General features: G+C 49.5%; 1 pseudogene across 1 annotated transcript; it reads left to right on the top strand.

The window, feature by feature from the left end:
• The first annotated feature begins 774 nt into the window (after positions 1 to 774).
• On the top strand, positions 775 to 27,826 carry LOC311614031 (large ribosomal subunit protein uL24-like; annotated as a pseudogene). The gene is made up of 3 exons: positions 775 to 923; positions 27,091 to 27,249; positions 27,489 to 27,826. The product of its transcript is annotated as a large ribosomal subunit protein uL24-like (transcript).
• Positions 27,827 to 27,964: the final 138 nt, after the last annotated feature.

Here is a 27,964-nt window from a genome sequence, read left to right on the forward strand (position 1 = left end):
AGGGTCCTGGGTTCCATTCCCGTCAGGGGCACATGCCCGGGTTGTGGGCTCGATCCCCAGTTGGCGACTTGCAGGAGGCAGCTGACCCATGATTCTCTCTCATCGTGGATGTTTTTTTCTCTCTCTTCCTCTTCCTTCCTTTCTGAAATAAATTAAAATATATTTATTTAAAAAAAAATCTGGCCGGGATCACTTTGGCTCAGTGGATAGAGCGTCGGCCTACGGACTGAAAGGTCTGGGTTCGATTTCGGTCAAGGGCATGTACCTTGGCTGCGGGCACATCCCCAGTGGGGGGGGGGGTGCAAGAGGCAGCTGGTCGATGTTTCTCTCTCATTGACATTTCTAACTCTCTGTCCCTCTCAATTTCTGTCTGTGTAAAGTCAATAAAATATTTTTTAAAAATCTGCGCGTGCGCGCACACACACACACACACACACACACACACACACTCTTTTTCTCTCTCTCCCTGCTGCCAGGCTGCTTACAGCTGAAACAATGATTCTGACACTAACATGCTACCCAATAGGCAAACAGTGAGTCTGACCCCGGAAACACTGAGCATGTTCTGGTGAGGTCAGAGGTGGTCCCTGTGCGTGAGGCTGATGCTGGAGAGAGGCCTGACGGCAGGGGTTTTATCCCAAAAGCAAATTGCCGGGACAAGTGGAAGCAGGCGAGAGGACCTGTGGGGCCGCGGGGGCCTGCCTGTGCAGGGCTAAGGCGTAATTTAACCGACGGAGCGCTTTCTCTTTGCCGCGTCTGCTGTCTTTGCTGACGATGGTGTGCGATTCTGTTTTAGATACAACATCGGGAGCTTCCCTGCGGCAGCCTGTTCGGAGGCAGCCGGCTGCCGAGTGGCAGTGGGGCCGGAGGTGGGACTTCACCAGGGGGCTGCCTGTCCTCTGGATCGTTGTCCTCAGACCCCGGTGAGCTCAGATCGCCGGTCACTCCTGCCTTTTCCTGGCGAATGCGGGCTGCCAATGCTCAGCCTGCTCTCCGGTCCCCGCACTGCACCTGCTCAGAAGCCAGCGGGTTTGCTGCAGAGGCCTGGGCTCAGGCACAGGGAAACGGTCTTATTTCCTTACATTTGTAATGCCAGGGCTTGGGTTGGTAGAAGGATTCTGCAGCCCAATGTTATTTCCTTCTGGGCTAGAGCTACAGGATGTAGGTGCTGGGGGGAGGGGGGGAGGGTGGGGCACAGGGAAGCCGCCCACGTGGATAAAGCCTTTGGTTCTGTGTCACACGACATTCTAAGCCAGAAACTGGTAACGCTATCAAAATCCCCAAGCAGTGCTTATCAGCGATTCCTTATCCACTCCAGGACACCCTCGGGCCAGCTCTTTATCAGTAATTTGGAGGAAGATACCGAAGCAGCCTGGACGGTGGGAGAGGGGCCGCCGTTTTCAGGGAGGGGGTCCTTCGCCTTCACTATTGGGAACAGAAATGCAGCGTGACTGGAAAATCCGAAAAGGCGTCTGGGGACCACAAAATGGCCTTTCCCTCTCAGCGGCGGTGATGGCGTGTGGAAATCCTGAGGAGTCAGAAGTACAGGCTCCGGGGCCGTGAGGTTCAAGAGCCACAAACCCAGGAGGAGAAGCGCTTCCGTGTCAGAGTGGACCACAAAGCAAATGAGTTAGCGATGGAGCCTTCTAGGTAACACGGTTTAGCCCAGCAGGTGTCGCTCAGTGGTGGGCGCTGACCCATGAACCAACAGGTCACGGGTTCCATTCCCCGTCAGGGCACATGCCCGGGGGGGGGGGGGGGGGATTAGCTCGATCCCCATCAGGGGGCAACTGATCAGTTTCTCTCTCATCGACGTTTCTATCTTCCTATCCCTCTTCCTTCCTATCTCTCTAAAAAAAAAAATCAATACAAACATTTAAAAATAATCTGGGGGAGATAAGAGATCAACCGAAGGACTTGTATACATGCATATAAGTACAAGCAATGGACACAAAACTCTGGATAGGGTGGGTATGTAGGGGGGGCAATGGTAAAATATGTACACAGATAATCATTTCATTAAAAAAAAAAACCATTTAAAAATAATAAGTTAAGCCTTGACGGGTTTGGCTGAGTGTATAAAGAGCATTGGCCTTCGGATCAAAGGGTCCCAGGTTTGATTCCGATCAAGGGCATGTACCTTGACTGTAGGCACATACCCAGTGGGGAGTGTGCAGGAGGCAGTTGATCAATGCTTCTCTCTCATCAATGTTTCTAGCTCTCTATCCCTTTCCCTTCCTCTCTGTAAAAAAATCAATAAAATATATTTTGCCCTAACTGGTTTTGCTCAATGGCTAGAGCGTCGGCCTGTGGACTGAAGGATCCTGGGTTCGATTCTGGTCAAGGGCATGTACCTTGGTTGCGGGCACATCCCCAGTGGGGGGTATGCAGGAGGCAACTGTTCAATGTTTCTCTCTCATCGATGTAAAATGAATGAATGAATAAATAAATAAATAAATAAATGTTAAAACAGTTTTTGTGGCTCAAAGATAAATTAAGGAGGGCATCCATACAAAGCGAGACATCATCATCTCCCCGTGGTGTGATGGATTATTAGCACGGGGAGTTCATTTCTTGATGACCCCACTTTTAAAAGAGCAGACATTCTGGAGGAGCACAATCCTGGGGAGGGCCGGGATGACTCCCAGAAGGAAGAGGAGGGTGTGCCTCTTCACACTTGAGCTGCCGCTCAGGCCCCGCTCTGTGGCGAGCACGTGGGATGGCATCATGGGACCGTCAGTGCTATTTTGGAGTCTCGTCCGCAGGGCCCAATGTTACAACGTTGGCGCTCAGTTTTACTGAATAATGAAGAGAAAAATAGGTAAGCTGCTGGGCTAAAATTAGCCGCTAATTATTTGCGGAGCACGGCTCTCCCAGGTGCTCCCGAGCTGCCCTAGTTTCCTTTGTCCCAGCCGGAGCCACCATTTATCTTCCTGAACGACGGTGGCATCACAGCGGCACTTTCCTGGCCGGGAACGCGGGCCTCTTTTTGTCCTGGTTCCAGCCAATCACGGCTCCTCGCGAAAATGGAAGCTCTCAGTTCGGTGGGGAGGAGAGCTGAGGTTCTCACCGCTGTTTCTGACAAGCGGGTGCCCCAGGACCTCAGGGTCTGAGCTCCGTGGGCAGCTGAGCAGGTCGGGGTGAGGACTGCCTCTTCTGGCGGCCACAGGGCCCGGGCCTCCCTCACCCCACCCCTCTGACACTTCCCCGTGTGCGGCATCAAGTCACCTGGGATCCTGTTAACATCCAGATTCCGGTGCCGGAGGTTGGGAGGGGCGGAGAGCATGCTTCTGGAAGGCTCCTGGGAGGAGGCAATGCGCTGTCCACTGCGATGTGCTGTCCCCCAACCGCCATCGTTGGGAAAGCGTCTTTGTATCTTTTAAAAAATTCTCACTTTAAGTGCAACAGACATCCAGAAGTGAGAACACATCACCACAGTTCAATACATTCCCCCAAAGTGAGCACACCTGTGGAATCAGCCCCTGGATCAAAAATGAGGACGCGGCCGAAACCGGTTTGGCTCAGTGGTTAGAGTATCAGCCTGTGGACAGAAGGGTCCCAGGTTCGATTCCGGTCAAGGGCATGTACCTTGGTTGTGGGCACATCCCCAGTAGGGAGTGTGCAGGAGGCAGCTGATCGATGTTTTTCTCTCATCGATGTTTCTAACTCTCTGTCCCTCTCCCTTCCTCTCTGTAAAAAATCAATAAAATATATTTTTTTTAAAATGAGGACGCGGCCGAGCACCCCGGGAGCCCCCTCATCAGGAGCCCCCTCATGGCCATCCAGCCACCTCTTCCCCAGAAGGAATCCGACCTCTTTCACCAGCTTTCCCCTACAACACCCCCATGGACACCCTTGTACATGCCCCTATTCATGTGCATGTATCTCTCTGGGCAGGTACCCAGCCCCATTCTGATTTTTTAAAAATATTTTTTTGTTGATTTTAGAGAGGAAGGGAGTGGAAGAGAGAGAGAAACATCAATGAGGAGAGAGAACCATTGATCGGCTGCCTCCTGCACGCCCCACATTGGAGCTTGAGACTGAAACCCAGGCACATGCCCCGACCAGGAACCCAACAGTGACCTCCTTCTGCCACTGAGCCACACAGGGGGACCCATTCTGATTTTTTAAATTAACATATCTTTATTGACTTCAGAGTGGAAGGGAGAGGGATTGAGATAGAAACATCAATGATGAGAGAGAATCATTGATCGGCTGCCTTCTGCATGCCCCACACTGGGGATTGAGCCCACACGGGTATGTGCCTTTGACTGGAATCGAACCCGGGACCCTTCAGTCTGCAGGCCCATGCTCTATCCACTGAGGCACACCGGCCAGGGTAGAATGGTACCCCATAGTTACACGGGTTCTCTGTGTCTATATTAGGACAGCGCAGTTGGCTCTGGGGATGGCTCTGGTAGAAGACTGATGAATGATTGATAAATGCTGCTAATAGCCTTGGGCTGTTTTGCATTGTTTTCTTGTTGAACTAAAACAGAAGCACAGTGTTCAGGGCCCCTCCCAGGCCTGAAGCTGGTTTGCTCATCACATAAAATCGAAATTTAGAAACTGTGGCCCCGTTTTCTGTTGAGAAGAAATAGGCTAGGAGTTTTGAAGAAGTCTCCAGGATACTAGTTTGTCACGTGCAAGTGGGACAGGCAGACCTCTGTCTACACTCGGAGGGGAAATACCCCTCCTGTTGGTTAAGGACTGAGACTCAGAGGTCAAGGTGGCATCTGGTCCCTGCTGATGACGGAACTCCTCTGGGATTCCCCATGGGGTGGCTGACCAGCTCTGGGGGTGGATTATGATGCAGCTCTCTGTCATCCACACAGATACACCCCCAGCCGCGGGACCGCATAGTTGACCATAGTAGCCCGTATAGTTAAAGCATGACTCACTATGTACACAGATAATAATTTAATAATAAAAAAAGTAAAATAAATAAACAAATAAAGTGTGACTCATGCTTTGCTAATTCTGTTGACAAAGACCAGCAATGGACTCCGTGTCCCAGCAACTGATTTCACCGAGATCTAACTGTAGGCATCAAAACCTTCACTGGAGCCCTAACCAGTTTGGCTCAGTGGATAGAACGTTGGCCTGTGACTCAAGGGTCCCAGGTTTGATTCCGGTCAAGGGCACATACCTTGGTTGCGGGCACATCCGCAGTAGTGGTGTGAAAGAGGCAGCTGATCGATATTTCTTTCTCATCGATGTTTCTGACTCTCTATCCCTCTCCCTTTCTCTCTGTAAAAAAAATCAATAAAAATATATTTTTTTAGATATATTTTTATTGATTTTTTACAGAGAGGAAAGAAAAGAGAGAGTTAGAAACGTCAATGAGAGAGAAACACCGACCAGCTGCCTCTTGCACACCCCCTACCCGGGATGTGCCCGCAACCAACGTACATGCCCCTGACCGGAATCGAACCTGGGACCTTTTTGTCCGCAGACCGACGCTCTACCTCTGAGCCACACCGGTTTCGGCGTATTTTTTTTTTTTTAATCAATCTTTATTGTTCATATTGTTACAAAGGTTCCTCATTTCTTCCCCCCTCCACCAGGTTCCCACCCCACCCTCCGCCCCCTCCCCATCCCCCATTGTCCTCATCCATAGGTGCAGTTTATGTTCAGTCTCTTCCTCCCTCCCTTTCCCCGATAGTAAATCCCTTTTCAGATAGTAAATCAGTTACTTAGCATTTTCTCATATCAATAATATCACCACATGCCCAATGATACACTTCACACAAAAGACATTTCCAAATAGGTCAACCAGCCTCATTCAGGCCCCGCACAAGGCACTCACAGATCAACACCCCAGCACTATACTAACTCAACACATCCAGATCTAAGCCTTCATCACTTGATTCAGCAGACCCTCAAGTTCCCACAAAAGTTTCCAGCCACGTCTGAGAGGCAGCCGTGGGGCAGGGGCAGGCGAGGAGCGAGCTGTTCCTGGCCTGGCTGCTCCGGGCCTGGCCTCTGCTGCTCTGGTTCGTTCCACAACCAGCTGCTCCGGGTCTGGTCACCGCCACTCCCAACCTAGTTGCTCTGGACCTGGCTGCTGCTGCTCCGGGCCTGGCCGCACCCGACCCGGCTGCTCCGGGCCTGGCCGCTCCCAGCCTGGCAGCCGCTGCTCCGGGCCTGGCCGCACCAGACCCGGCTGCTCCAGGCCTGGCCGCTCCCAGCCTGGCAGCCGCTGCTCCAGGCCTGGCCGCACCAGACCCGGCTGCTCCGGGCCTGGCAGCTCCCAGCCTGGCAGCTGCTTCGGCATATTTTTTTAAATCTTCATTGGAATCTGTTACCATCTGATTCTTTGAGGTAATAGTTAGTATAAGCATATACATGTAATGTGTCTACAGTTGATTTTTGTGTATATTACTTGTTACTTTGACAGCTTGCTTTTGAGAGATTCAATTTTCTGTATGACGGTGGCTGTGTTTTTTTTTTTTTTTTTTTATCAGCCTCTAATTGTGATTGAATGAGAGATGGAGGGTAGGTTCGTTTTAAATTCAGCCAGTTTCCCTGGAGACATGACCCAATCTAAATTCCCTAAATAATTTCTAAAAAAACCTTGCAGCCCTGGCAGAAGCACCGCCAACTTTGATGTCCACGTGCCCCTACATGAAGGTCTTTGTGGGCGGGGATTTAGAAACACAGAGCAGGCAAGAGCCCAGCAGTTGGTGCAGACATCCGAGGGACCAGCGTGCAGCTCAGTAAGACGATCTGTGGCTCTGTTAAGGGTGTATTAAGCCGAAACCGTTTGGCTCAGTGGATAGAGCGTCGGTCTGCGGACTGAAAGGTCCCAGGTTCGATTCTGGTCAGGGGCATGTACATTGGCTGCGGGCACATCCCCATTAGGGGGTGTGCAAGAGGCAGCTGGTCGATGTTTCTCTCTCATCGACATTTCTAGCTCTCTATCCCTCTCTCCTCCTCTCTGTAAAAAATCAATAAAATATATATTTTTAAAAAAAGGGTGTATTAATTCAGCGTTGGCGGGACCATGACAATGGGTCCTTCCTGTGTGTAGGGTCCCTTAGAAAAGCTGCTTCTGTTACTAAATGCACCTGAGCCCATCATTTAAAAAAAAAAAATCTTTATTGCTCAGATTATTACAATTGTTTCTCCTTTTCTCCCCCATAGCTCCCTTCCACAGGTTCTCGCCCCACCCTCTGCCCTCCCCCCTTCCCCATTGTCTCATCCATAGGTGTACGATTTTAATCCAGTCTCTTCCTGCACCCCCCACACCCCTTTACCCCTGATAATTATCAATCCACTCCCTTTCTTTGCCCCTGATTCTATTATATCAATACTTTAGATTTTTCTTATCTGTGAAGCTCTTTATCTGCCCTTCAATTCTGAATGATAATTTTGCTGGACACAGTAATCTGGCTGTAGGTTCTCGGTATTCATCACTTTGAATGTTTCTTGCCACTCCCGTCTGGCCTGCATAGTTTCTGTTAAAGAGCCCATCATTTTTAAAGGTTCACTGAGCACAGGTGTCCGGTGGCCTGGCTGGCACCGCGGACACAGAGAGGACCTGGGGCCAGCAGTCCTGCCCTGGGGTGAGCCACTGACCACCTGGCTGCCGTGTGCACGCAAACCTTGGGGAGTAGCTGGTGCAACCACTGTGGAGAACAGTGTGGAGTTTCCTCAAAAAACTGAAAATGGAACTCCCATTTGACCCAGTACTCCCACTCCTAGGAATATATCCCAAGAAACTAGAAACACCAATCAGAAAGGATATATGCACCCCTATGTTCATAGCAGCACAATCTACAATAGCCAGAATCTGGAAACAGCCTAGGTGCCCGTCAGCAGATGATTGGATCAAAAAACTATGGTACATCTACACAATGGAATACGAGGCTGCCATAAAAAAGAAGGAATTCTCATCATTTGCAGCAACCTGGATGGAACTGGAGAACATCATGCTGAGTGAAATGAGCCAGTCAATGAAGGAGAAACACCACATGACCTCACTCATTTATGGATATTAAAGAACATTATAAACTGATGAACCAAAAGTCAGATATAAAGACAGTAAAGCAACAAGCAGACTGTCAAATTACAGCTGGGAGGGTAGGGAGATCTGGGGGAGATAACAGATCAACCGAAGGACTTGTATACATGCATATAAGTACAGCCAATGGACACAAAACTTTGGGGAGGGAGGGTATGTACCAGGGGGGGGGGGCAATGTTAAAATAGGTACAGATAATAATTTAATATAAATAAATAAATAAATAAATAAATAAATAAATAAATAAATAGTGGTGGGGGGGAAGCCTTGGGGAGTGGGGGGAGACTCTGAAAGACATGCATCACGCTCCATGAGGAAGGCACATCCTCTAAAGCAGGGGTGAGTGTTCCTGGAAGGCACGATGGCGACCCGAAGGGACATTTATCAGCCCAGCTCGGGGTGAGGTGGAAAGGCCAGAATGGGGAGTCTTCTCGGGGTGGGGGGTGGGGGTGGGGGTGGGGGTATATTGCTGCTGTGGAATGCCGGGGACAAGGCCCCACCCCTGCCCGAGACGTCTGTGTCCTCACCCCCCAAACACATGAGCTGGGGAAGGGCCCGAGGGGACTGCGGGTGGGGCGGAGGGAAAGACCTGGAGGCGAGATTGCCCCTGGGTCCTGGGGTGAGGGAGGCGGCAGATCGGAGTCAGACAGAGACACAGGTGGGAGGGAAGCCACTGAGAGGAAGGAGCCACGGCCTAGGGGTGCGGGCTGCCTCTGAGGATGGGAGAAAGGGGGCGGGGGGGGGGGGGAGAGGTGTCCTGCCGTGGAGCCCCCAGAAATGACCTGCCCTGCCGACACCTCCCGCCAGCCTCACAGGATTGATGTGAGGTTTGTTGGAAGCCACCAAGTGTGTGGAATTGGTTACAGCGGCAGCAGGGAAATGCCCTGGTTCCCGTCACTCTCTCCTGCTCCGCGTCTGCTGACAGCACACACAGCATCAGCCAGCCCTGCCTCCCCCATTCTTCCCTTCAGTGACCTCTGGCCTACTCCACTCATCCGCTCCCTTGGTCACAGCCTAGACTTCCTAGTAATTGCAAGCCCTCTAGAACGTTCACTTTCACGACTCTGACGCTGATCACCACTTCCCATTTCCTGGTGCTCTCTCTAGTCCCCGGATTCCAGTCATCCTTCCACCACACGGCTCCTCCGTCCCTGATCACCATTCTCTTCCTGATCATCATCCTCTCCTCCTGATCACCATCCTCTCCTCCTGACCACCATCCTCTCCCCCTGATCACCATCCTCTCACCCTGACCACCATCCTCTCCCTGATCACCATCCTCTCCCTGATCACCATCCTCTCCTCCTGATCACCATCCTCTTCCCTGACCACCATCCTCTCCCTGACCACCATCCTCTCCCTGACCACCATCCTCTCCCTGACCACCATCCTCTCCCTGATCACCATCCTCTCCCCCTGATCACCATCCTCTCCCTGACCACCATCCTCTCCCTGATCACCATCCTCTCCCCCTGATCACCATCCTCTCCCCCTGATCACCATCTTCTCCCCCTGATCACCATCCTCTCCCTGATCACCATCCTCCCTCCCTGATCACCATCCTCTCCCTGATCACCATCCTCTCCTCCTGATCACCATCCTCTTCCCTGACCACCATCCTCTCCCTGACCACCATCCTCTCCCTGACCACCATCCTCTCCCTGACCACCATCCTCTCCCTGATCACCATCCTCTCCCCCTGATCACCATCCTCTCCCTGACCACCATCCTCTCCCTGACCACCATCCTCTCCCTGATCACCATCCTCTCCTCCTGATCACCATCCTCTTCCCTGACCACCATCCTTTCCCTGATCACCATCCTCTCCCCCTGATCACCATCTTCTCCCCCTGATCACCATCCTCTCCCTGATCACCATCCTCCCTCCCTGATCACCATCCTCTCCCCCTGATCACCATCCTCTCCCTGATCACCATCCTCTCCCTGATCACCATCCTCTCCTCCTGATCACCATCCTCTTCCCTGACCACCATCCTCTCCCTGACCACCATCCTCTCCCTGATCACCATCCTCTCCTCCTGATCACCATCCTCTCCCTGATCACCATCCTCTCCCCCTGATCACCATCTTCTCCCCCTGATCACCATCCTCTCCCTGATCACCATCCTCTCCCTGATCACCATCCTCTCCTCCTGATCACCATCCTCTTCCCTGACCACCATCCTCTCTCCCTGATCACCATCCTCTCCTCCTGATCACCATCCTCTCCCCCTGATCACCATCTTCTCCCCCTGATCACCATCCTCTCCCTGATCACCATCCTCTCTCCCTGATCACCATCCTCTCCTCCTGATCACCATCCTCTCCCTGATCACCATCCTCTCCCCCTGATCACCATCTTCTCCCCCTGATCACCATCCTCTCCCTGATCACCATCCTCTCCTCCTGATCACCATCCTCTCACCCTGATCACCATCCTCTCCCCCTGATCACCATCCTCTCACCCTGATCACCATCCTCTCCCCCTGATCACCATCCTCTCCCCCTGATCACCATCCTCTCCCCCTGATCACCATCCTCTCCCCCTGATCACCATCCTCTCCCCCTGATCACTATCCTCTTCCTGATCACCATCCTCTCCTCCTGATCACCATCCTCTCCTCCTGATCACCATCCTCTCCTCCTGATCACCATCCTCTTCCTCTGCCCCAGTTTCCCTGTGGGGGGCGGTTCTCGCCTCCAAAGGCCATCGCGATTGGAGGACAGCAAGGTCCCCTGGGGAACGGACCCTGCGGTGCCACGACAGGTTATGCGGTTATTATGCCCCATTCCTTTTCTAGAGCAGTGGTCGGCAAACTCATTAGTCCGCAGAGCCAAACACCAACAGTACAATGATTGAATTTTTTTTTTGGAGAGCCACATTTTTTAAACTTAAACTTCTTCTAATGCCACTTCTTCAACATAGACTCGCCCAGGCTGTGGTATTTTGTGGAAGAGCTACACTCAAGGCGCCAAAGAGCCACATGTGGCTCAAGAGCTACGGTTTGCCAACCACGGTGCTAGCAGGACCTGTGGCCATGTGCCAGAGAAGTAAATAGAGGGAAAAGGGGAAGACCAGGCCTGTCAGGGCGACTGGATATCGGGGACTCAAAACACCCGAATCTCCCAGGGACAGTAGAAACCTAGAGGCCAGGTGACCCATGGATTCCTGCCCCAGTGCATCTGAGGGCGGGTCGGTGGCTGTGGTCTCAGTCTCCACGTGCATAATGGGGGGGAATATACGTAGCTGCGGGCTGAACCCTGACACTGGGCACCTGGTCTGTGGAGTAAGAGCTGCTATGGTCGGTGAAAGGTGAGACAGAGGCCGAGAACCAGGACACAGGCCTTACTAGAAGAGAAGGACCCGCTGGGCTGCCTCACAAGAGGAGAGCAACAGCACGTGCAGAGGGGACCACGCTTTTTGAGGGGAGGAAGGGGAAGGGGCGGGGTTTAGGGTGCTCGGCACGGATTGGTGGCTTCATATAAGGCACGGGATTAGGCACTTAGGGACTTAGGAATCAAGGGCTTAGGGTATTTGGCAGGTGCTGATGGGTGGGTCAGTGTACAGTCCATATAAGGTGCCTGGTTAGGTGCTCAGGAATGTCCAGGCGGCAGGTGCAGTTACGTCATTCTCCGCCCACCAGTTGGGGGAAGGGAGGGTCTATCAGTCGGAGGAGCCCGTGAGAGTAAGTGAGCAGCAATGATGCAGCCCCAGGAGCTCCGTGGGGGATGGGGGGTGGGGCATGGGATGCAAGGGCAGCGCCTCCATCGCACCCCACGCACCCGGGCCGGGGGTGGCGGGGCCGCCCGTGCAGCTGCTGTGCCCGGTGCCGCGTCTCCCCCGGAGGGTACAGCACCGTCTCTGGGACGGGCGCGTGTTGAATGTGAACTGGCTCATGGCCACCAAGAAAGAAAAGAACTTGCATCTACGAGGCCAAGGGATACACACCGGCCCTGCCTGGCCACGAGGCTGCGCTGACTCTTCTCTCTCTGACACCAGGCCTGACATTCGCATCACCTGTGGGAGCAGAACGTCAGGCTGTGGAGGGCCCCCTGGGAATGCACAGGGATGACCTTTCATTACCATCAGCTGAGCTCAAGGCGCTGGCAGAGCCACGCCCTGGGAACAGGTTTCCCCAAAGTGTGGGAGAGGATGATCAGTACAGATTTCTTATCTTTATCCAGGTGCTGGGAATGAGGAGCGAATAGGACCTTGACTTACCCAGGTCTGGATTTAAATCCCAGGAATGAGGAATGAATAGGACCTGGGCACACCCAAACTCCTTTGACCTTAACCCCCCCTCTGGAAATAAATAAACGCGCTGTGCTGACGGTGGTGGGTGTGGCTGTCTCTCCATCAGAGCGGCAGCCTCCACCTGGGTCCCAGCTTGAATCTATTTCTGTGTCTTGGTCTCTCCCCCCGCCCCCACCCTTTAATTTCTTAATCCCCAGCTCCTCCACTCAGCAACCTGTCGCTTTCCGAGCGGGTGGCGGAAAACAGAGAAACAGCCCCCCACAAGACTGACCTCTGGAAACATGGCATCAGGCTCCCTTTGACCTGGAAAGCAGGAGTCGATGCAAACTCTGGTGCCCTCGTGCCCAGGGACGGGAGATAAGCACCAGGAGGACTCACCGATGGAGGCCTGGCCACAGACAGCGATCTGCTAGGCCCCATGTTGCTGTAATCCACTCAGAACGGGCATTCGGAGAGAAGCAGGAGGGTGAGAAAACAGTCAGTACCAACCTTTGCGTGTCCACGGGGACTCCGGGGTCTCAGGGAGGCCCACGTCGCTGCTGCAGCGAAGGCCGGAGAGGAAGCAGCAGAAAACCTTAAACAGGACACTTGTGCTGTTGTTTTGTGCATAATTTTCTAGGAGGAATCTGTCTCCTTGTTGGCACCGGCAGGAAGCCCAAATGGCATGGGTTCCTTAGAAGTGGGCAAATAGCCAATGCTGGGAGAAACAAGCAAAAAAAAAAGCATAAAACCGTAATGGGAGCATAAGCAGGTATGAACACAAGCATTGCGGGATGGAGGAGGACCCTGGAGGCAGTACCAGGAGGCAGTGGCCAGGGAAGCAGCGGTGCCTAGGGAGAGAGAGGGAAAGAGAGGGAGGGGGGAGGGAGAGAGGGAGAAAGGCGGGAGTGAGGGAAAGAGAGAGGGAGGGTGGAGGGAGGGAAAGAGAGAGGGAGGAAGGGGGGAGGGAGAGAGGGAAGGGGGGAGAGGGAAGGGGAGGGAAGGGGGGAGGGAGAAGGGAGGGAGGAAGGGGGGAGGGAGAGAGGGAAGGAGGGGGAGAGAGGGAGGAAGGGAGAAGGAGGGAGGGGGGAGGGAGAGAGAGAGGTGGAAGTGGGGAGACAACAGCACAAAGGGAAGCAGTGCAGGTGGACCACAGCCAGCAGGTGTGGACGAGACGGCAGGCATGGGGAGGAGGGGGCGCCGAGGCCTGAGAAGCTGAAATGAATGAGTGGGTTGGGCTGGGAGAGGGGAATCGATGAATCTGTGGCGAAGCTGAGTGATAGAAAAGACAGATCTAATTCAAGAAACTGTCAGAGCCTTTTCCCAACACAAAATCAATTGTGTTTAGGAAAGAAAATTGCAAAGTTCTCCTAAAACTTGTTGGTGAAAGTAACTTTTGCCCTAGCAGGTTTGCTCAGTGGTTAGAGAGCCACCAGCCCATGGACTGAAGGGTCTTGGGGTTGATTCTGGTCAAGGGCATGTACCTCATTTGCAGGTTTGATCCCTGGCCCTGGGCTGGACGCGTGTAGGAGGCAATTAATCAATGTGTCTCTCTCAAATCAATGTTTCTCTCCCTCTCTCTCTCTCTCTCTCTCTCTCTCTCTCTACCCCCCACCCCCTTTCTAAGGATCAGTGGAAAAAATATCCTTAGATGATGATTAACAGCAGTAACAAAAAAAGAGTAACTTTTATCACTTCTTTTTAGAAAATTAAGCTTGTTCATTTTAGACATTTTGTAAAATATAAATTAGTAAAAATAAAACACACCCATAACTCTACCACTCAGAGATGAATACCATTCCTATTTTGATGTTCACTATCCAGAGGTTTTGTGAGCATGTATTTTATTTTAGTGAAAATGGGATCGAGCTGAGCGAGACAATTTCTTCCAACAATGCGGCCTTTTCGTCTGTGAGAAGAGCAGTGTGCTCACCTCAAGTCACGTTCGATTTCTTTCTTTATAAAAAAATATATTTTATTGATTTTTTATAGAAAGGAAGAGAGAGGGATAGAGAGTTAGAAACATCGATGAGAAACATCAATCAGCTGCCTCGTGCACACTCCCTACTGGGGATGTGCCCGCAACCAAGGTACATGCTCTTGACCGGCATAGAACCTGGGACCCTTCAGTCCGCAGGCCAACGCTCTATCCACTGAGCCAAACCGGTTTTGGCTTATTTTATTTTATTTTATCGATTTTTTTTTTACAGAGAGGAAGGGAGAGGGACAGAGAGTTAGAAACATCGATGAGAGAGAGTCATCGATCAGCTGCCTCCTACACACCCCCTACTGGGGATGTGCCCGCAACCAAGGCACATGCCCTTGACTGTAATCAAACCTGGGACCCTTCAGTCCGCAGGCCGATGCTCTATCCACTGAGCCAAACCAGTTTCGGCTTCATTTGATTTCTAACAGGAACGCAATGAATGGCAGAACATCGTGTCAGGGATTGTTTTTTAAATGTGAGTCCCCATCCTATGTTCTCCTTCCGGAATGGCCTCTATCTCTGGGTGAAGCCTGGGCCGGGGCGCTCAGCCCGGCTTCCTTTCCCTCTGCACACCCCACAGCCTCCTGACGTTATCAGCGGCTGCTCTGGCTGACCCACATAGCTAACTTATTTTTATGGAGCCTTTTTCTGGAACAAAACAAAAAAAAGTTCTGGGCCACGGCCCACAAGAAAAGGAACTACTCTCGGGCTGGAGAATGGCAGGGCCGACACCGCCCACCTCCCAGGCTCTGCCCCGGGGCCTGTGCTCACTGCCTGTGCCTTCAGCTCCGGTCCCCTGTGAGCCTGGGGGGAGGACTGGAATAGACACTGTGAGGCCCGGTGACAAATGGCGTACACATAGTGACCCAACGTCGTCCTGCCTCCTCACTAACCATGAAATGTGGGGCAAGTTACTTCCATTCTCTGAGCCTCAGTCTCCTTTCCACGGCTAATAGCTCTGCCAGAAAACAGTGGCAACACTGACTGAGGCCAAATGGGTGGAGAACAGGTGTTTCTGTGATCCGTGCAGAGACGACTCCTGGTGCAGAGGTGCACGCTCAAAGTCAGAGCGCTTATGGCCACCACAGCGCCTGGGTAGGTCGCTCAGAACGTATGCAGCCTTATAACCAAAGCACTGACAATAGCAATACCCTCCTGATGAAATACTATCACAGCTGAAACTGGTTTGGCTCAGTGGATAGAGCGTTGGCCTGCGGACTGAGGGGTCCCGGGTTCGATTCCGGTCAAGGGCATGTACATTGGTTGCAGGCACATCCCCAGTGGGGGGGGTGCAGGAGACAGCTGGTCGATGTTTCTGGCTTTCTGTCCCTCTCTCTTCCTCTCTGTAAAAAACCAATAAAATATATTAAAATAAATAAATAAATATTGGCACTTTTAAAATAAACAAATAAATAAATTAAATTAAATACTATCACAGTTAAACATCCTACATCATAAGAGAGGAATATGCTAATTATCCATTAGGCTGTGAGGCATACCAACAGACCCCATAGTGACCGGATCATGGACCTGCAGGAGGGCAAGGCTGCAAGCTGTAAGGGGGGCTGGGGAGCTACAGGAGGGCGGCAGTGAGCTACTGGTGCATGGATTCATGTGCAGGGCTACTTGTCTCCTATAAAAAGAAATATTTAGCCAAAACCCGTTTGGCTCAGTGGATAGAGCGTCGGCCTGAGGACTGAAAGGTCCCAAGTTCAATTCTGGTCAAGGGCATGTATCTTGGTTGCGGGCACATCCCCAGTGGGGGGTGTGCAAGAGGCAGCTGATCGATGATTCTGTCTCATCGATGTTTCTGACTCTCTATCCCTCTCTCTTCCTCTTGGTAAAAAAAATCAATAAAATATATATATTTTTAAAAGAAATATTTAGTAAATGTAAGTCTTGCCTTTAAGGAAAGGCCGTGACTGCCTGATGGAAGAAGGTGTGGTCCCGGGGATGCTGCTGAGGGAGGTGAGGGCAAAAGGCACCAGGACCAGGAAAACTTCCCAGGAGCACTTCCTGGAGGAAAAGGGGGTGAATGGGCACCATGGCGAATACTGGTTACTTCCTCATCATCCCTTGGCTTTTTAGCTATTACACAGCTTTGAGATAACGTACTATGTTACAGGCATTGGCCTGTAAGTGTGCCCTGAGCTGCAAAATACCGACATGCTGGGGGAAATCACATGAGTCAAAGCAATCTTCATCGTATTGATATCCCCCCATCTACCGTCCATGTGGGAAGGAATTGCATCGCATACACAGACTCTGCAGCAAAACAGACGGTGCCTCGTACGGGGGCTGGCTCATCACTAACACTGTTGAATGATCGGGAAGTCGTCTCCATCACTGTGATCATACTCATCGCCAAAATGCTCGCCACCTGTGCCAATCCTCCCTGCTCAGAACTTCCGAGCAGAGCAGAAGGTTAACAGACAGAACCGGCACGCATCAGATGGCAAGGAGAACCACTCTAAGGCAACATTCTACTCAGGCCGGGGCGTGCATGAGCTCCTGCGGAAACAGGAGCTGGTTCCCGGATGTGGGTGGTTGGAGCTCCAGGTGACAATAAACGTGAGAGTAGAAGCAGGTGGCTGTGGGGGCCATCCCTCTGGATCTGCATTGACCATGTCTGTTATGGCAAAATGGTGCTGGTGGCCTTAGGCAGTGTTCAAATGGAGAAGAGAAGGAGGCTCTTCTGATTTTATTTTATTTATTATTTTTAAATACATTTTAATTGATTTCAGAGAGGAAGGGAGAGGAAGAGAGAGAGAGAAATATCATGATGAGAGGGAACCATTGACCAGCTGCCTCCTGCACGTTGGACCTAGTCTGCAACCAGGCACGTGCCCTTGACCGGAATCGAACCTGGGACCCTTTGGTCCACAGGCCGATGCTCTATCCACTGAGCCAAACCAGTGAGGGCCTGATTTTATTTTTGCTTATTATCTACTACAACGGCATTGCAGTAAGGATAGACCAAGTTTAATTCCTCTGTTCTACCAAGCTTCGGATCTAATATGCATCGGGGAAGGTCATGGGAAAATCGAGAGTTCATGTGTCACCAAGATTTGACCTTTACATAAGAGTCACTAATGTTACTTTGCTTTTATTACAGCCTTCTGTGGGAAGAAGCAATAATGATATGAAAAACAGCATTACTTCATGGAGGACCTCCTCAAATATGAATACGAGCCTCAGTCTCAGAGCTCACGGGGTGCTACCTCAACTGGAGTCCAGTTTGGCTGGTGTGAACCCTTCTCCCAGGCTGTCTCCGAGGGCCACCATGTCCCAGTTGGTGGAAGGAACTTCGAGTTGAAAAGACAACACCTAGAATGGTGCTTGTTTTTAAATATATATATATATTTTATTGATTTTTCACAGAGAGGAAGGGAGAGAGATAGAGAGTTAGAAACATCGATGAGAAGAGTCATTGATCATCTGCCTCTTGCACACCCACTACTGGGGATATGCCTGCAACCAAGGTACATGCCCTTGACCAGAATTGAACCTGGGACCCTTCAGTTCGCAGGCCGACACTCTATCCACTGAGCCAAACCGGTTTCGGCGGTGCTTGTTTTTATAAAACTGTCCATACACGGTGTAACACAGCAGTGCTACGAATTTAGACATTCAAGAACCAGGAAATTCCAGGGCTAAGGTTCTTATGTTGATTCAGCCCTATAGCACATTTAATATGTTTGTTATATGTCCTAAAAACACAAACCGTGATGTGATATGATATTGTAAGACTTTCAAAGGGAAAACAGAGAGAACCAACGTATGGCTGGAAAGTTCAAATGAATGTTGCCATGGAAATCCTTAGGCTTTGATGACATTATGTATTTTTTCTGGGTTAGGTAGAAGGTGTATGAAAAAAAAAAAAAAAAGATAATTTTGCTGAAGTCAAATCCCTAAATTACAGTTTTTTGAATCAGGAAGCCTTCGGTCTAAGTTCTTGCAAAAACCCCAATTTAGTGCTTCTTCTGAAATGCATTCTTTAAATCTTCATGACTTCAGATTGGCTTGATTTCCCCCTTCCTCCATTGGGAGTACATTCCTGCCAAGTTGGAAGTTCCTAACAATCATTTTTCTGAATGACATAAATGCCAAAAAATCTCAACCGTCTGTCTGCAATAGGAAAAATTATATTTCTTTCTCCGTCGTTTTACTGCAGGCCCATGAAGCTATTTTTATAAACCTCTATTTTTTTTTTTTTTCATGTGGGGGGGAAGTTCAATCCAAATATGCTGGCTTAAAACCCAAAGCAAATTCTTCTAGGAAGGGCTTCAGTAAATGAGTGACTGTAGTATGGTCTTACATAGTACGCTTAATGTCATTACTTAAATACAATAACTTTGCCCTAACCGGTTTGACTCAGTGGATAGAGCATCAGCCTGTGGACAGAAGGGTCCCAGGTTCGATTCCGGTCAAGGGCATGTACTTTGGTTGCGGGCACATCCTCAGTAGGGGGTGTGCAGGAGGCTGCTGATCAATGTTTCTCTCTCATTGATGTTTCTAACTCTCTATGCCTCTTCCTTGCTCTCTGTAAAAAAAAAAAAAAAAAAAAAAAAAATTCAATAAAATATATATTAAAACAAACAATAACTTTTTTGACCTTCACTTGAGTGACTTGGCTAAGGAGACTAAACTTCCTTTTCCCAAAGTAAAACTGACAGGAGTGTATGAGGTCAACTCCGGCGCCTCATCTGTCTGCCCAGTAAAGCTTACTGATGCTTTTCTTCAGGTACACGTCCTGCCCATGGAGATCTTCCCGGGGGAGGGGGGGGGGAGTGTTGATTTGGAGCCTGGGGTGGAGCAGCTGTGCCCTGAAGTCAGATGTGGCGGGAGAGGAAGGTGTATGTGTGAGTGGGAGGGAGGGGTGGCCACCTTCTCTACCTGGGGCAGAACTGACATCCTATTGCAGTAGAAGAGGGTCAAACCAAGCAGAACAGGGGTTGGGTGTTGGGGGGGCAATGAGCAGCCTGCAGCCTGAGGGTGACGGGTGGGGCCAGGGTGAGCACCCTGATGAGCGAAGGTGAGAGGCACGCCTTGTCTTCCTCACAGTTCCAGAAGCGCAGGCCTGGTAGGTCCAGGGTAAGCACTCTGACCCTGTGAGGTACCTCATTGTCTTGAGCCTTTCCATGCTAACGTTAACTTTATAGCTAACTTTTTATTTTTATTGTTAATCGTCACCTGAGGATATTTTTTTCTATTGATTTTTAGAGAGAGTGGAAGGGAAAGAGAGAGGGAGGAAAGGAGAGAGAGGGAGAGAGAGAGAGAGAGAGAGAGAGAGAGAGAGAGAGAGAGAGAGAGAGAGAAACATTGATGTGAGATACATTGATTAGTTGCCTCATGCACACGCCCCACCGGGCAAGGATCGAACCTGTAACCCAGGTATTTGCCCTTGTCCGTGAATTGAACCCATGACCCTTCAGTGTGCAGGCCAACACTCTAACCACGGAGCAAACTCACCAGGGCTTATGATTCTTTTGCATTTACTCTTGGTGGGAGCAGAGAACAAAGGGACGCTCACTCTGGTTCTTCCAGACAACGGGAAGCGAAGGAAACTGTGTCCCTACCACAGTCAGGCCTGCTCGGTACAGCGGCCCGCAGTGCCTTCCCCGCCTTTGTTGGTGGAGTCCTGCAGTAAATCAGCACACATGAGCTCAGCCCTGGTCCAGGTTGCTAATAAAGCATTTTACGATGTCCTCACTCCCTCAACACAACGTAACAAATCTATAAATTATACGCACGTCTAACCAAAGCCAGGGCTTATAACGTACGGAAAGTTTAACTCGGGGAGGCAATCCATTTCCCCAGCGCTAGGATTCCAGTTCGGAGGCCATTGCCAAGTAGCTAGGTCCAGTGGTTAGTCCACTAGAAACACATTGTGGGGGCGGGGAGGAGTCCTTTCTTTTCTCTTTTAATTTTTGGAAAAGAACTAATTGCGTTGAACGGATGTGACAGTGGGAATGTTGTTGTAGCTCTCCTGGGGATCGCAGTGTTTGCTCTGTGGGCAGCCGCCTCCCAGGATCCTTTGCTGCTGGGAGCACAGGACACTCTGTCTGAGTAACACACCCTCACTCGTGTGCAGCTGGCAGAGCGGGGCAGACACACCAGTTGTTGCGTTGCCTGTGATGTGCTGTGTGACACGTTAGCTGTCACCTCTGAGTAACCATGTTTTCAGAAACCTTTCTTAAAGGCACAAGCCTCGGGAGCAATCCTTTGAGAAGGAAATGAGACAATTTTGGCTATTTTAGTGGTGTTATGAGACTTCGAAAATGAGCACTAGTAGCCATGCTCTATTGGTGTTAAGACACTTTTTATTTTTTTTTTAAATATATTTTATTGATTTTTTTTTTTTTTTACAGAGAGGAAGGGAGAGCGATAGAGAGCCAGAAACATCAATGGGAGAGAAACATTGACCAGCTGCCTCCTGCACACACACCGCCCCCACCAGGGATGTGCTTGCAACCAATGTACATGCCCTTGACCGGAATTGAACCCAGGACCCTTCAGTCCAAAGTCCAACGCTCTATCCACTGAGCCAAACCGGTTTTGGCAAGACACTTTTTAAAAAGAAATGAATGGCCAAAACCGGTTTGGCTCAGTGGATAGAGCGTCTGCGGACTGAAGGTTCCCAAGTTCGATTCCGGTAAAGGGCATGTACCTTGGTTGCGGGCACATCCTCAATAAGGGGTGTGCAAGAGGCATCTGATCGATGATTCTCTCTCATCGGTTGTTTCTAACTCTCTCTCTTCCTCTCTGTGAAAAATCAATAAAATATATTTTAAAAAATAAAATAAAAAATAATAAAAGAAATGAATGACCATGAAATAAATATCAATAGTGCATGTTCTGGAAATTGTACAAATAGATATATACTCTATAGATCTGCCCTTGCGAGATGTTGGGAAAATCTCAGACTCCCCAGGCTTCCAAAGCTCAGTGTTCTCGTCTGTAGAATGCAGAGACTGGACTGGAGGATCTCGACATCACTTCAGAGGTGACATCCTCGAGCCGATGGCTGTGGAGAGCATCGCGACTCACTTAGTTTCCTTTCAACGCATCGCAGTTTGCTGAGGAGCTGAATCACAGGAGCCGAGTCACTCCAGGCCTTTATTTAGGAGACTGAGACAGCGAGGAAGTGAGCAGTACATGACTGGATTTCCCAGGGAAAGGCCACGCCATAGACCGAGAAGACTTCTGAGTGTGTCGGGACTGTGGGCACGTGGGGGGAGTGTGAGAAGGAAGGCTGAGGCAAACCGTTACTCACGGCCTCCTCCCCTCCCCCACAGCAGCCCGTCGCTGTGATTTCCCAGCGAATCCCACCCTGAGCCCTGCGGTAACTTCATTAATTAACGTTTACATGCAGGGGAAGGGAAATCAAAGGAGAAAGTGATTTTTCCGGGTTTAAATCAGATTTCAAAAAACTTGAAATTTAGGGAGAGACTTCTAATCATAGGAGCATACGGTGGAATTAAAGTGTGGAGAGTGAATATTAGCCATTTCTTTTTCCATAAACATGAACACGAAATAACTTCAATGGGCATAAGTGTTGAGAACCATCTGTATAACCACTATTTACTAAAGCCAACTCACGTGGACTGCTGTGGAAAACCAAAAAACAGAACTCGGAATCGCAAATGCAAGTTGGTTCGGCTCGCTATGAATCAGCACAGTTTGCGTGAACACAATGAAACTGAGGGATGGGTTGCGTGTCAGTAAATAGAAGATATTAAAGATTTTTAAAAATATATATTTTATAGATTTTTTACAGAGAGGAAGAGAGAGGGATAGAGAGTTAGAAACATCGATGAGAGAGAATCATCGGTCAGCTGCCTCCTGCACACCCCCCATTGGGGATGTGCCCGCAACCAAGGTACATACCCTTGACCGGAACCAAACCTGGGACCCTTCAGTCCACAGGCCGACACTCTATCCACTGAGCCAACCAGTTTTGGCAAGATATTAAAGGTTTTGTGCAAAGGAGAATCTCTATATATTAAGTCAGAATTTGCTGGTTTGAATGGGATTAACCAAACTCAACAGAAGAAAAGCCAAAGAAAACATACACTTCATCTGTGGATATAGTAAAAAATGCTTACATTTCCCTTGATGATGGCATAAAGCTACAGGGCAATCCAGTCCTTGCAAGGATCAGTTCTCACATATTCGGTTCATAATAAAAACACAGTCTATCACTCTGCTGAGCCTGCTGGCATACTCCACACAGACAAAGGAAACACATCCTTTGGCAACGTCTGGCTCACCATCCAGAGTCTGATATATTTAATAAAACAGTGAAGCTTGGTATTACATGTCTACTGAGCAGAAATATCCCAAGAATGCACGGAGAGAAAATAAATAAGAATATGATTGTAGTAGAGAAATTGAAGCAATGTGGAGACAGAGAACCATAAAAGTAGAGGGAAAAAAAAGCAGAAATAGTTTCACATACTAACCATTTTAAGCGACTGGGAGTTAATTATATGTTGGTATTAATTTGGAAGATCGTATATCCATAAATCTATACTATAACCAAGAGTCTTGTAATAGATTATTAAAATGTGCCTGGATATATATTTAGAAACAGAGTAATGCAATAATTGTGGGTGTAGCTGCTGTTTCAAGAAACCCTAGAGTTTGAGCATGACAAGCGAGGCCAGAGGAAAGAAAAAGGGACTGGGCAGCGGAAGGAGTGTCAACAGACCGTGCCTGTAGCATATGGATGGTCAGTAAAATAGAAATTGGAGCAGGGCTCTGAAGGCTTCTTTCCACACTTGATAGCACTTAAATCTGTTATCTTCATGTCTGCCCAAAGAATATAGTTGTATTAACTGTGTTTTATTTTCTGTATCTTTAAAAAAAAAAAAAAAAAGCAAAGTTTATTTTTGGAAATAACAGAGGTAGAAAAAGTGACAAAGTGAGCCAGCTGGACTGTGTGGGCACAGAAAACAAGTTCCAGAGGGCCCTTGGAGCTTAGGGGAGAGGGCAAAGGGGCACAACTTGAGGAAAGAAGAGAGGGAAAGGTGTGGGTATGCGAGAGAGAGAGAGAGAGAGAGAGAGAGAGAGAGAGAGAGAGAGAGAGAGGCTATTTTCTGTCTGGGGACTGCCCCTCCCAGGGTTAACTAATTCCTAGAGATAACAAGTAACTTGCTTGCGAGCAAACCTCTGATATGCAAACCTTTCTCCCCAGGCCTCCACAGACCTCAGTCCCCTTGTCCTGACTGCACGTCTTTGCTGAGACCCTTAGTGATGCAGGGACAACCATATTACAGTGGCTGTTCTAGATGGCCCAGCAACCTTTCCTGTTCCTTTGAAATATGAGAAATTCATTCTCCCTCCCCACATTAGTCCTTGGTTAGGCTCCCTGCTTTCCTCTGCCCAGTGGAAGAGCATGCGATGAAACCACGTGAGCTGGCCAGTTTCCCTGAAATGTGGTTCTTGCATCATCATACCAAGGATCAAAAATGTTTGAGCTGCCCGGTTGGAGTGGCTCAGAGGTTGAGCATTGACCTATGAACCAGGAGGTCATGGTTCAATTCCTGATCAGGCCACATGGCCAGGTTGCCAGCTAGATCCCCAGTGTGGGGCTTGCAGGAGGCAGCCAATCAATGATTCTCTCTCATTGTTGATGTTTCTGTCTCTCTCTCTCTCTCCCTTCCTCTCTGAAAACAATATATATATATATATATATATATATATATATATATATATATATATATATATATGAGCTGATTTATCCTGTCTTGGGCACCTGGAAGAAATGGCCATTAGCTCTTACTGCCTAGATTTTCCAGCTGTCCCTGTGGTTCTGTCTTTCCTTTGATTTCGTGAGCTACCTCATAAGCTTCCAGCAAAGTCTTAAAATTAGAGTTGGTTTTGGGGCTTGCAACCACAAAATCCCAACCCATACTCGGGAATACAGTGTGTACCGATCCTTTATGCAGACTCGACTGCTCACCTAAGTGCACCAGGGTCCCTGACAGTTCAGGCTGTGCTCAGAGAGTTGAGCGTGAAGGCTTTCTGTTCAGCGTTTACTGGCGCATAGAATGGGCTTCTAGTCTTCTCTCTGGTCCTCTTCACCCCACCCTCTAAGTTTACACCACAGGCCAGGCTTTGATGTAGACATTCCGGTTTAAGGAGAACTTGTTGGGCACTCTGTACTTCAGGGGATGGGACCAGTGTGCTGAGCTAAAGCACTTGGTATGCAAGGGTGGACTCCCTGTGGGCCCTGCCCTCTAGGAAGCTAGAGAGCCAGATAAAGCCGGTGTCTCCTTCCCGAGGGCTCTCTTCTCTCATCGGAGGGTGAGGCAGCCAGCGTCCATGACACGCTCTACTTCTTTCCCTCACCACCATCTCTGTCTGTCCCTTTGGATCTGTTACCTCACACCTGGTGGATGTGGCCTGCCCATGCAGAGGAGTGGAAACATCGAAGACTCACCCTGACCGGTTTGGCTCAGTGAATAGAGCGTCAGCTTGCGGACTGAAGGGCCCCAGGTTCGATTCCCGTCATAGAGCATGTACCTTGGTTGTGGGCACATCCCCAGTAGGAGGTGTGCAGGAGGCAGCTGATGGATGTTTCTCTCTCATCGATGTTTCTCTCTCTCCCTCTTCCTTCCTCTCTGTAGAAAATCGATAAAATATATTTTAAAAAGAAAAGAAAACATCGGAGACTCAAGTGGAAAGGCTTCTGGTGGAAAAACACGAAGTAAGCCTTGGGCCCACTCAGGGTTGAGGCTGTTCAGATGTGACTTGAGGACTTTGCTAGAATATGGGACCAGCGCGCCAACCAGTGACCAGGTGCCTTGCTCTATCTTATGAATCTCATGACTAAGTATAGGATTGGGGTATTACTGGCTTTCTAGCCAGATATCATTGTTACTATCACCACCTTTAGCTCCGTCAAAACACACTCTTGTGCCTGTTAAGCTGTCATCTAGGTGGGTGGTGTCTGTGCCATACTGGCTATACTTTTGATATTTTGAATATCATCTCTTGTGTCCTTAATACCATACCAGTGCCTCTTAAACACAATGTTTATATATGACTAGTGGTCCAGTGCACAAAATTTGTGCACATTAAAAGGGAATTAATTAGAGGAAAGATTTTAATATTGCTATTTGCCCTTTCTCTGTAATAGAAGTGCAAGAGATGAAATAAATTTAGTAAAATGTATATGAAAATCTTCCTCCGGTCAGGGGCACACCATGGGACCCAAAGTCAAGTCCCAGCCCACCCACATGCACCTTGAAATTGCACGAGACCCAGACCTAACTGTCCCCACCCCCATTGGGTGAGATCTGTACCCAGGTGGCCCACCCCGTCAACCCCTGCCAGGTGGGAGGCAGAGCTTGAGGTTCCCCCATAAGCCCTGCTGGGCGGGCAGGGGAAGCAGCCTCAGGTCCCCCGATATGGGCTGGCAGCACGCAGCTTCATGTCCCTGCTGATCACTCGTTATGGCTCATTATGGGAGCTCCACCGCTGCTGAGGGCCCAGCATCTTGTGTTACAGGAACCCAGCCTCCGCTGTGTGCGCAGCCATCTTGTGATGATGTGAGGGTCAATTTGCATATTCCCTCTTTATTATATAGGATAGGTGGCAAAACATGGTTACAATTGTTCATATTTCCAGGTTCTGCACTCTTTTTAAAATAATATATTTTTTAAATTGATTTCAGAAAGGGAAAGAGAGAGACAGAAACATCCATGATGAGAGAGAATCATTGATTGCCTGCTTCCTGTACACCCACACTGGGGACCAAGCCCATAACCAGGATACGTGCCCTGACCAGAAGTTGAATTGTGACTTCTTTTTGGTTCATAGGTCAATGCTCAACCACTGAGCCACACTGGCTGGGCTCCACACTCCACAGTGTGTCTTCCTGCAGAAGTGAGGGCCACTTTCCCACTCTCTGAATCTAGGCCTGGCTGCTGATTTTGCTTTGGCAATATAATGCGGCAGAAGTGATGGTGAGACAATTCCAGCCATAGGCTTTAGGAGGCCTGCTGTGCTTCTACCCTGCTGGGACTCCTGCCGTTGCCATGTAAACGAGTCCAGGCTAGCCTGCTGGAGCACGTGAGGCTCCGTGGCCCAGAGCTGAGCCAGCCCAGTGGTCCCAGCTGAGGCCCTGGGCGTGTGACCAAGCTGATCGGTAGCCGCAGGCGCACGAAGGCCATAGTAGAACTGCAAGCAGAGCCTGAACTGCTAGCTCTGGTATCATGAGCTATAGAAATGGTTGTGCTAAACCACATTTTTTAAAAGATAATATGTATTTTTATTTATTTATTATGATCATTATTTTTGTTAATCCTCACTAGATGATCATGCCTATTGATTTTAGAGAGTGGAATGGAGGGAGGAGTAGGGGTAAGGGAAAAGGGAAAGGGGGAGAGAGAGAGAGAGAGAGAGAGAGAGAGAGAGAGGGGGGGGGGGGGAGAGAGGCATTGCTGGAGAGAGCTACATCAATTACCCCCTAAGGGTGGGGAGCTGCAATTTAGGTACGTGCCTTTGACTGGAATCGAACCCTTCCAGTCAAGAGCATAACGCTCTAACCACTGAGGTAGTGGGCCAGGGCCATGATTTTGAAGTAGTTTGTTATGAAATAGCAGTAATTGCTAACTGGTGCAATATATAATTTATTATTCACAATAAAAGTAGACTTAGCAAGCAATGAAGATACTGTGAAAAGCATCAACATCCTTAACACTGGGATCTCTAAGCAGAGGCCTTGTGAGTCCTGAGCTGGGCCTGTGAAATGATCCTGGGGAGCATTTTCCATTTCACCCTCTGCAGATGCTGCGTTGTGATAGTTGTATTCCTCTGTCGTTCCAAATGCAGAGAAACACAATTAAAGACGTGTGTTCTGTCCTTCCCCTTTGCAGCCACTGTAGAAGCACCGGCCGTCAAAATCAAGTTCAATCCCTTTGTGACTTCTGACCGGAGCAAGAACCATAAAGGGCATTTCCGTGCACCTTCCCACATTCAAAGGAAGATTATGTCTTTTCTTTCCTCTTTTTTTAAAAAAAAATATATTTTATTGATTTTTTACAGAGAGGAAGGGAGAGGGATAGAGAGCTAGAAACATCGATGAGAGAGAAACATCGACCAGCTGCCTCTTGCATACCCGCTACCGGGGATGTGCCCGCAACCAAGGTACATGCCCTTGACCAGGATCGAACCAGGGACCTTTCAGTCCGCAGACCGACGCTCTACCACTGAGCCAAACCGGCTTCGGCTATGTCTTCTCTTTCCAAAGAGCTGAGACAGAAGTACAGTGTTCAGTCCACGTGCATCCGAAAGGATGATGATGCTCAGGTTGTCCGAGGGCATTACAAAGGGCATCAAATGGGCAAGGTAGCCCCGGTTTACAGAAGACATGCCAGGCACACTGAGCGAGCGCAGCGGGAGAAAGCTAACGGAACCACTGTCCATGCAGGCATTCACCCCAGCATGGCGGTGGTCACCAGGCTAAAGCAGGACAAAGACCACAAAAGATCCTTGGACGTAAAGCCAAGCCTTGCCAGGTAGGAGAGGGAAATACAAGGAAGACACCAGTGAGAAGATGCAGGAATAAAGTAATCTTACACACAACTTCCATTACAAACTTAAATGGAAAAAAAATAGACACGTTCTTTCCCCATAAATAAAACTTTTGTGCATTAGCATTACAATATCCCAGTTCAATCTGGTATCTGTTGAGTATAGACTCAAC

This window comes from Pipistrellus hanaki (assembly GCF_964339955.1).
Source record: "Pipistrellus hanaki genome assembly, chromosome: 20".
In the NCBI taxonomy this organism is placed as follows: domain Eukaryota; kingdom Metazoa; phylum Chordata; class Mammalia; order Chiroptera; family Vespertilionidae; genus Pipistrellus; species Pipistrellus hanaki.